This window comes from Gambusia affinis, linkage group LG02, assembly GCF_019740435.1.
Source record: "Gambusia affinis linkage group LG02, SWU_Gaff_1.0, whole genome shotgun sequence".
Lineage (NCBI taxonomy): Eukaryota > Metazoa > Chordata > Actinopteri > Cyprinodontiformes > Poeciliidae > Gambusia > Gambusia affinis.
Window position 1 is genome coordinate 4,387,919 of NC_057869.1, and position 10,946 is coordinate 4,398,864.

The following is a 10,946-nucleotide window of genomic DNA, read 5'->3' on the forward strand; positions in this document are numbered from 1 at the left end:
TGATGATGATGACCAGATGCTAACATTTAACAACAGCACTCACATTATCAATGCTGTGTGATGTGTCACTACCACTTCTTGCAGGTCAGAAGAAACACCAGCCCAAGCTGTTGATTAAATCAGCGCAGCTTAGCGCTGCATCTCCCAGGGCTCTGCATCCTCACCACCATATGCCACAAAGAAAAGCAGAGGGACAAAAATAAGAGGAAAGCTGGTGAGGGGGCTAAGGGGGGATAATTAAAGCCATGTCACGCAGCCCTGGATTTGAGTATGCCAAGAGGTCACCAAGTGTTGAATCTGTTTACAGACAGCCAGGCTTAATAAGGCGGCACAGTCCTGTGCTTTTACTGCTACAGTTCTGACACCTCCATGCTTTCCTGCTTCAAAGCCTCTCTCCAGTGTCATCATATTTGTGCAGAGTAAATGTTTTCTCCAAAGTTTCAGTGTTGTTCTGGTTGCAGTGTACTCAATTGCAGACCACCAGAAATTCAAATATTACACTATCTGGGATTTTTAGTAAAAGCATGCACTGTGGCAAAGGTTGTGATCATGGCATAATAGCCATGATCAAATGGTTCATTTCAGAATTTAATCTGTAAGTGTAACTGCAGATCATAGTATTCCTGTTTAGAACTGGAATTAACCTAATTTCTATTTGGTTTTATCACTTCTTAAAATGTATTCAAGTGAAATTCAAATGTATTGTTGCACTGAGGGGCACAGATATTCATAATGCTGAAAACCGTGGCCAAAATTTATAAGCACTGACAGGGAATTGCAGAAGTACTTGGAACCCCAGAACATTTCCAAATTTCATCATATAACCACCACATACCTCAATGCCTGTTACTGGGATTTTATCTGGTAGACCAGAAGAAAATGGTTACAAAGATCTTATTTTCATGCTTGACATAATTTCTCTATTTGACTTTGGTCTGGCCTTTGAATGGACCATTCAAGTACATAAACATTATTCGATTCAAACCAGGTCAATGTGGCTCTGACTGTATATTTATTGTGTTTCTCCTACTTGAATGTAATTTTTCTTCAGCTCTCATTCTCCAAGAAGCTGCCAGTCAAACAGAGAGTATGTTTAGGGTGTTACATTTTATTGCTTCTTAATGTTCTCTTAAAAACAGAAGAACTGGATTTAAACTGAGATTACATTACACAACGGTGAACTCCATCTACTAGGACACTTATGATGTCAACTAGCTGCACTGGGTTTTATTGATGGTTGTCAGAATAAGGGGGGCTGAATCCAAATGAATTTCTCACTTTTCAAGTTTTCATTTGTGCAAAAGTTAATTTGGATTATATATTTAATTTACTTTTGAGATACTTTGTGTTGACCTATCACATAAAATAGTAGCAAACTTTGAAGTTTGTGGTTGTAATATGACAACATATGAAAAAGTTCAGCAGGTGTGAATAGTTTGACGAGGTTCTGTAGATGAAGATGCATTTTATTAAGAGTTGCTTGCACAAATCAACTTCTTTGGCTTCTGCTAATTGTCTGTAGTTACCGAAAAATAACTGTTGTTCTGCAGTTCAATCACCATTCAAGCCATGCTTGTTTTGTTTTCCAGTATGCCTTTTTGGATATCACCAGCATGTTTGTCTCTTCCCACTATTTCATAACGCAATTCACGTTGTAAAAAGTTGCAGAAAGCACACACACACGCACACAAGGAAATGCAGTTAATGTGAACTTTGTCTATATTAGTTGAAAGCAGAAATTTGTACAAAAACTGAATAAGATTTTGAGATTTCTCTGTTGACTGATTTGATATAAAATGACTGCTGTACTACACTATTTGTAAGTCTGTGTGTAAATGTTTTACATGCTGACAAAATACAAAAAATATTTTTGTGTTCATAGACAAATTGTGTTCATTTAAGTTTGCTGATTTTTCTTTTGGTGTACAAGTTCAGTTTTGCTGTAAATACTGTGTAAATGGATGGGTACTGTAAAAAAAAATATGATTATGTGAATAATTCTCACTACCACAGCTTCTTAGGATCTGAGTGTTGTAAGTTAAATAAGAGAGAAGCAACATTTCTATTCTTTTTACTATTTATTTATTTTTATATTCTTGCCTTAACCCTTTTTCGTATTCATTAGTTTGTCTTTTTCACTGTTTTAGGATTTAATTGTCTGAATGTGTATATACAAATACTTCATTAAAACTCAACAGAAATATACTTTTGACATAATGAACATGCAGTTTTTTCAGGCATCTTTTCCAGCTATTAAGAAGATGACATGGACTTTTCCTTGAATCAGTCTTTGTCGCCGTCCCCCTCCCCCAGCACATTTATGTAATCTGAATTGAGTTATGTGTTCACTTGAACCACAAAATTGAATTGTATACATATGTAAAAAAGACCGTTACAAAAGAAAGCATTTTGCTTATTTTACTTGATATTAAGAAATCAACGTGTTACTGCTTTCTTTTATTTATTTGTTTTTAAAGAAAGCAGTTCCAAATCTTCTAGCAATTGATGTGCTGTTTTTCATAGAAGACCGCCAAGAAGAAATCTACAGGTTTGGTCATCGCCAGATCAGATTGCCCAATGTAGTTTTACTCAAAGGGTTAAGTGTCATTTAAAGACTGTGTTGTGAAAAGAATTTGCTGTGAACTAATTCTCCTGTTAATAAATACTTAAGTTGTTTACTTTATTCCTCTGTGTGCATTTAGTGTGATAACATGTATCCTGACATTGGTAGCACTTCCTACTCCAGCTTTCTGTCAAGATACCAACAAAATAATTGTTGTTTCATTCACTGAGTCTCATAATTTAGTAATAGTATGTTCTTATTAAAATTAGGAGGAAAAAATCAGAAAACAGTTGATAGAAAGCTTGTAAAAGCGAAAATGTTCTTAATAGTAAAAACATAATAGGTAGTATGTAAAACCTTGACAGTTTAACAGATTTTAATGTAAAATGTAATTTTTAGTAGAGAGGTATCAATTAATATGTTTTCACCAAAATTATTAGAATGCAATCACCTTCCTGCTTATAATAAAATGTTAATGTAAAATATTTGTGCAGTACTAGGTATATCTTTTGCTTGTTTATACCCGTTTGTCCTTGCAGGCCTTTTGACAAACGGAACAAAAAATAGAAACCCGTGTAGCACTGAGATTACAATACTTAGTGTAGCTACTGTAGGCATTAAAACTCTTAAGTTCCTTCACTTTTTTTCCATACATTTTTCTCCTCTTACCTACTTCTGCATATTGTGTGCCATTTCAACCATTCAGTTTTACCTTATTTTAATCATTAAGGTCATTATCACTATGTATTTTGGTATTGATTTGCAGTTTATAAAATATTTAGCTTTCTGTGATCATCTTTGGCCCCAATGAAAATGAGTTGAACATCCCATAATACCAGAAAAATACTGCTAAAACCTTTAAGCGTTACTATACTGAGCAGCTCACAGGTAACTGCTTCCACATATTTTAAGCTAGAAACGCAATTCAAACTTTAGTCTTACAATTCAACTATGTCTGTGTATTTCAGATTTTTCATATCTTTTAACAGATTTCATAAAATCCTTCTTCAGGTTTTATGAAATCTGAAGGTTCGCAGTTTAACCCTACTTCTAACCCTCTTTCAAACACAATCCCTCCCTCCAATCCTTCATTAAACCTTCCACCCAAACCTCTTTCCAACACTCCTTCCAACCCTGAATCCTTCCTCCGTCCCTCTATTACCACTTCTAGTACAACAGACATTTAGCTTGCCTTTCTCATCGTTAGCCTCCCTTTATCAGGTTGTTTAGCCATTTGAGTCTCTGGTTCTTTTGCTAACAGATGAGATTGTACTATCCACAACAGATTTATATATGGAAAGCAGCATCTTACTGCAAAACGTGGAATGACCTAAGCTTCTTTAAAAAGTTAAATCTCCTCTTTCTGTTTAAAGAAGCGTCATTACTGCATCCCCATTCTCTTTGTGCTCATTTTCTGGACCATCTGTGATACTCCCTACGACTGCAGAATCATCCTTGTATTTCTGCAAATGACAGGAGTCTGTTTTGTACTGGAAGTCAGAAGAGTGCAGAGTGAAAAAGAATGGTGAGAATACAGTTCCCTGTGGTGCTCCTGAATACCTGGTTAGACACAGAACTCTTCATTCTGAAACTGTGGTCTGTTTGTCAGGAAGTTTTGGGATGAATAAAATGAGGCTGGATTCTTTAATTCATGGTAATAATCGACATGGATAACAGCGGGTTTGAAGAAGCAGGTTTATGATAGCATATTAAACTCAAACTCCACAGCACTAAACAAACTGTATTCAGTGATTGATATATGTATTTTCAAAAAAAAAGAAAAAAAATTATTCCATGGAAAAATGCTTTTCATGCACCGTTTAATGGAAGCTTGTAAAGCACAATATTCCCAAGCTTTGACTATGAGGTCCTAAAAATGTCTCAATCGACTTCTTAAAAGTTCCCAGTAGATGCAATGCTATAGAGAAGTGAATGGAAGCTTGTGCTTGTTCAAGGACAAGATTGTTTTTTTGATGCTGTCATTGGGGAAAGATTTCTCATGAGCAGCTTTATCAACGTTTCTCAAGTGTGTGAGAAAGAATGAGAGTGAAGCCATGTGGTCTGATTTATATTCTTTTACACAACTAAAATCAATAAATCTATAATGTCTAGACAGAAACCACTAGTTTATCAAAAGTTAAGGTACGGTAGAGAAGAATGGAAAAAAAGATTCAGTGGTCTTCCAAGACTTAAAGTAAATTTTAACAGAAAGCCAACCTCTGCGTGTGTTAACCAATTCAGCTTTTCACTTGCTCCAAGAATACAGTGATGCCGCATCATGTTCATATGACTGTAAGATTCATCGATACACATTTGAACCAGAAGGTTAAATAGACTTTAAAAAGATAAACAACCTTTGTGTCCGAATGTCTGATGATAAACCAGAGTTAGGATTATCTAAACTGTTTTAGTTAGTTTAGATAATCCTAAACTATCTCATTTTGGCACTTTGCTAAATGCCAAAATGATGACAGAAAAAAAATATATTTGAAACTTCTGTTTCCAACTGTACATGTTTGATTGTTACAATAACTGACATCCATTAAAATACTATTTGAAAACTGAAATATCATCATAAAACAGAAAACTCAAAGGAAACAACAGAGCATGTTCTGGACTTGTGGACATCTTGTGTGACACTGCAGCAATTTTAAACTGAAAAGGATATTCAAAGAATTTGGAAACATTGAGATATTTTATTACATTTCTTAATGTTGCTTTGTGTTATTCAGACAGCACTTGCATACAGTAATAGTTTTATCACACCAATCCATCTGTTGTATTTTTGAACCTGATTTAATGCATAAAAATAGTTTAATATGCTTGTTAACATTTCAGTTTTCTCTGCAGTGAAAATGAACTTTGAAGGTATTAAAGTGTCACAAAGGTTTCCTTTTTAATGAGAGAAACCTCTGAATTTCAACAATGGGTTGCAGCTGTAACACTCAGGAGAATACATACTTTTTAATGCAAAACAAGAATTAATATGTTATCCGTCCCAGTGGGTCTTCATGCGCATCTGTTTGTCACAGATCAGAGGGAATATCTTCATCATAAATGATAAAGTGAGTTGTCTCTGTGGGGGAAACATGTTTTGTTAGCAGCACTGGGGAAGGGTTCAGTCAATTAACCTGCTGTCAGTCAACTGTAGAGCTAGTGCTCTTTCCTCAACATTCTGTCATGGTCATGGTGAGCGGTGGCAGCTTTACCCTTGTGCTCTCTGTCCGTCACAACCTGAGCTCCCTTCGGCCGGGAGTGGCTCCCCCCAACGGTGTTTACCATTCATGGGCTGGAACCTTGGAAGCAACCACTGAGGTGATGGAGCGACTCCCTTAGCAACAATTCTCATCTACTGTATGCATCCAGGGAAGGGAATACAACAGCCATCTATGCATGACCTTATGATGGGAAATTGATTGTTCTATATGAACTTTAATCTAATCTTAAATCTAATGTATTATGCTTTCTGATTTACTTCTGAATAGAGCATTAACAGAACATCATAGCCTCCTCCTGCAACAAGCTTTGCATTGCATTGTAAACCAGAGCAGCCGCATTGTAATGCAAAATCCAATACAACAACAAGGATTAAGCTGCTTAGCTGGCTATTGACATCTTGTCCAATCAATGCATGTATAATTTTAGATCTCAGGTGGGCCAGGGACAAGTTGAGACATCATGCCACAACTGACCCAGGGGTCCCATGAAGGAGGGACATGGAGCAGATGTGGGCTACTCCTTTCCTTCATTTCCTTGTGCAAGATCTTAAGATAGTAACATCAGTAATTCTCATACTAATTAGCCCGTTTACTTGTTTATGAAAAAAGTCCCAAAGAAATAAAAAGAAGCATGTTGTTCTGCAAGCAATCAAATGGTCATAACTGAAAAAAGCAGCATTAATGTTTACAATCTTCTGCTGGAATAAGCTGAACCAGCTCCAAACAACCTGTCTTCATCAGTCTGTTATTCTGTGCTTGGTAGAGTTTCTGTCTTTCTCATGGGCAGATTTATATCTGGATCACATCAGCAGAGATGCAATTGAATATTTACCTTTTAATCTAACCACTGCTAGAAATACGCATTTGTATTATTGGCAAATATTGAGAAAAATGGTAATTAAGCTGAAGGAGATGTGATGAAAATACACTGGGTGTTTTTTTTTTTACAGACACACACGGGCATGTTTGAACATGTTTCACAGCTCTTTTTCATTTCTTGTGTAAAAATAACTTTAAAGTGCACAGAGAAGGTAATAAGATGTAGCAACAGCTGTCACGACATCATCACATGCAAACAACTGCAGTGGAATTTAAAACACGGTTTCAGATTTGTTTTTCTGATCATTACAAAAATAAACCAATACTAAAAAGGACTTTTGCAACAAAAGTTGAAACTACCAAGTGTTAACAGCAAAGGTTGTGAAGTAGAGAGCTGGAGGCTGCTGCAGCACATCCCAATGGATACCAGAGAGAATGCATATGCTCTCATTTTACTTTGCATCATTACCACCGTCACTCATGAGCATACAATCTAAGTGTAATATTGCCAAAAGTCATAGATTCGAACTGTCAGAGCAAAGTTTAATCATGAGTACAGCGAGAGAGGCACACATGAGGGAATGTGGTTCTGTGAAACTTTTGATCATGTGAATTTAGCTAATTATCATACATTTTTTACAGCCAGGAAGTGAGAAAAATGTATGCGCTGAGCTGCAAGTTTCAAAACTATGAAGCAAAAATCTAAATGTAGACGACATTTAATATATTCAGATTCACTTTGTAGTTTTAAAATTTTTTAAGGATAATAATCATTAGCAAAGTGTTTTGACCATGTATCAGTGGTTCTCAAACATTTAAGGCTGAGTTCTGCTTAAAGTAGCACACTATATAACAACAACAGTCATTATTACTCGGCCAGGTCTTGGACTTTTCCTTTTTCAAAAGGAAGTACTTTTTGCTAAAATAAAACCATTAAGGGAATAATCTTCTACTGCGCTGTTTCGCATTTGGAGGCAGCTTGATAGATGTGTGTAAGAGCCTGCCAATGCCAGCAGAGCTCCGACAGGTGGCTGAGCCGTGTTGGAGAGAGTTCTGGAAATCAGTGGATCCAAGCCGGCAGAGCTCCGCCAGACAAAGTGTCTGCAGCCAGAGGCTGTTGCTTCACCACGTCACCATGGGTGCTGATTTGTTGGATTGTAACATTCAAAGATTATTAGTCCCACAAAAAATGTAAACATGAAATATTACACATAATGGAGGCCAATGTGTACTTCTTTTAGGGTGTTTTTATACCTGATACTTTGGTAGACTGGATCAGCTACCAAAATAGCAACATTTTCACACTGCACTTTGTCAAATAACCAAACTGTTTGGAAGGAAATTAAACAAAAACCTCTGAAGAAGACAACTTCTTTCATCATAAAAAGTGAAAAGAAAATGGAGTGGCCCTGTAGTAGTGCTAGCATTTGTTTTGCCTGTGTTTACCCAGAATGCAATGTGCTAAAGCATGTACCTTTTGTGAACCGGATCAAAGTTTGATTGAATGTTCGAACCTTCCCAAATGAACTGGACCTTCTAGGCAAAGGAACTAGAGTTTGGTGTAAACGAATATGTGTGAACTGACGTGAATACACCCTTACAGACTTAACGTAAAAAGTGGTAAGAAACAACTTAATATTAGGTATTACTGCTACACTTTATGAAAGCAACATTTCTCTACATTGAGAAATTATAGATATTGTCACCTTTGGACTGACAAAACATTTTCAAATAAAAGGAAAAAGGGTTGACAAGTCACAGATGTAGTGCAGAACTAAAGATTTAGCTGTGATAGATGCGACATTTTTTATTCTTTTGCCGTCTTAAATGATTTACTGGCACTCAGTGTCAGTTAGACATCAAAACAATTTGAGTGATAAATTCCCAACCCAATGTAAACTATTATTAAAATGTTTCAAAAAGCCTCCCATTTATATACCTACAACACACAGGCCACACACGTGCAGGAAATCAGCCGACACAAATAATCAGACTTTACTTATTTTATTCTTTTTAGCGCTAAAAAGAAAGAGACGCTTACCCTCACAGGCTAATTTGTTGTGACGTGAATATACCGGGATTAAACAGCATCTGATCAAAAACGGACGATCCATTCCTTATATCTAAGACACGCCTTATTGGTTGTCTGATGAACTACGTCAGCTAAGGAATGTCTGCTGAGAAGTAACTTGATATCATGGCGTCAGCTTAAGTTTCACTTCTAGAGAAAGCTCTTTGTTTGAAAACGAAACATGCAAGCTCTGCTTCATTCCTCAGACAAAGATCTCTGTCCAAAAATGAAACATGCCATGTGTGTCAAAAGTACTTGTGAGTGTGTGTGAGTGCAAACCTGGATAAGCGTCCCAACAATACTCACAACACACAGGCCACTTAGACATTAGCATTTAGTTAGCACTTAGTATCTGTCCATTTCACGAATTCAAGTCTCTTTAACTCAGCCTTTTATCTCCAGTTTGGTCTACATCTTCCAAGTAAAATACACAACCAGTGTCTTTCTGCCAGATCTTCCTCCATCTTTTGTTTGTGTGCATCGTGTCTAGTTTTTAAACCAGCACATTCAATCTCACCACATGCAGAAAGGACATACAAGAACAAAAGTTCAACAACCTTTTACTGATTATACCTGAAGATATTCTTGGTAATGTAGTGAATCAATAAAGCTGTCACAACTGCAGCCATTCATCCCGTTAGAGTAGTTTGAGAATGTCATGTCTGGCTAGAAACAATTTGACAGCATAAACCAATTAAACCGTCAACCGCCAGTGGCCACCATGACCTTCACAGACACGCTCTGACCAGTGGCGTTAATTTTCTGTCACAGTTTATTAGGCAGTAACATTCATCATTTAGGCAAATAGATTTAATCTGTAGGGGACATACAGTTCAACCACACAGCCTTTGTCCATCCATCCATCTGTCCATCAGTCAGTCTGTCCATGAAAAGAGGGACGTTCTGGGTCTACCTCTGGATCTTCTCCCCAACACATAAATAAAACTTAGGTTAGAGAGTTTCCTAAAGCTAAAATATTAAAAGTCACATTTATATTTAAATAAAACTTGACTCTTTTAAATGTTAGGCTTACATTTTAAAGTTATGACGAACTATGTAGACTAGTGAACATGTTTTTATATGTAAATACAGTTTAAATCTGCATGGGTAAATACAAACTCTCCAATGTCCTTGTGTTTCTGTTTATTTATATTATCTTATTGACTGTGGTGTGAAGGAAATACTCTGAGCTTGTAAGAGAAGCAAAGGCAGGTGAAGAAAATCAGTTCATTTACTATGGCAACCTGACTGGTGTCTTAGACATGCCAGGTTGATGCCTTCACTCTGCCATCATCCATTTATACTATTTTACTTTGAATAAACAGATGTAACAATGTCTATTGTCATCAAATATATATATATATATATATATATATATATATATATATATATAAATTCCTTCTCACTTGGTGGTGATTCTTCTTCCTCTTACACAGCTGAATACATGGAGGCCTGGGAGCTTTGTTCTGTCCATATCTTGGCTGTCCATCAGTCAGTCATTCCATGAGACTGAGATGTTCTGATGTTGTACCTCCTGGATCTTCTCCCCAACCACATAAATAAAACTTAGGTTAGAGGTTTCCTAAAGCTAAAAGATAAAAAGGCACACTGTGGTCTTATATTTAGATAAAACTTGACTCAGTTCCTCCCTTAGTCCCTGGTATTTCTAGTTTCTCATGTTCCTTTTTCCTGATGTTGCAGTCACTTTTTATTGCCAAATACACAAATCTTTCCTCATGTTGTTTATCCACCACGACTCCAATGTCCTTGTGTTTCTGCCTCACCATTTATATTATCTGTCTGGATCTGGAAGTCCCAAGGATCTTAGTTCATTCTCCAGGCAACCTGACTGTGTACCTTCACTCTGATCTCCATGGGGTTCCAGTCCATATTTTACTTTGAATAAACAGATGTACACTATATATATATATATATATATATATATATATATATACTATATATATATATATATATATATATATATATATATATATATACCAATAATGGTGGAGTGATCGTGACTGAAGTTTGATCAGCTTGTGTGCATGAGCTTTCTTAAAGGGAAAGTACCTACCCAGTAAATATGACAGGAACAGATAACATGACTCTCAGTGGGGAATGAGACAAGCTGAAATGTTAAGGAAGTCCTGTGAGAGAAATGTAATAGAGCATTGTGTGCTGGTTGAGAATGCACCGACTCCTACACACACACACACACACACACACACGCGCAAACAGGTAATGAAGCATTGTAGTTGGCTGAGCCTGGCTGAGG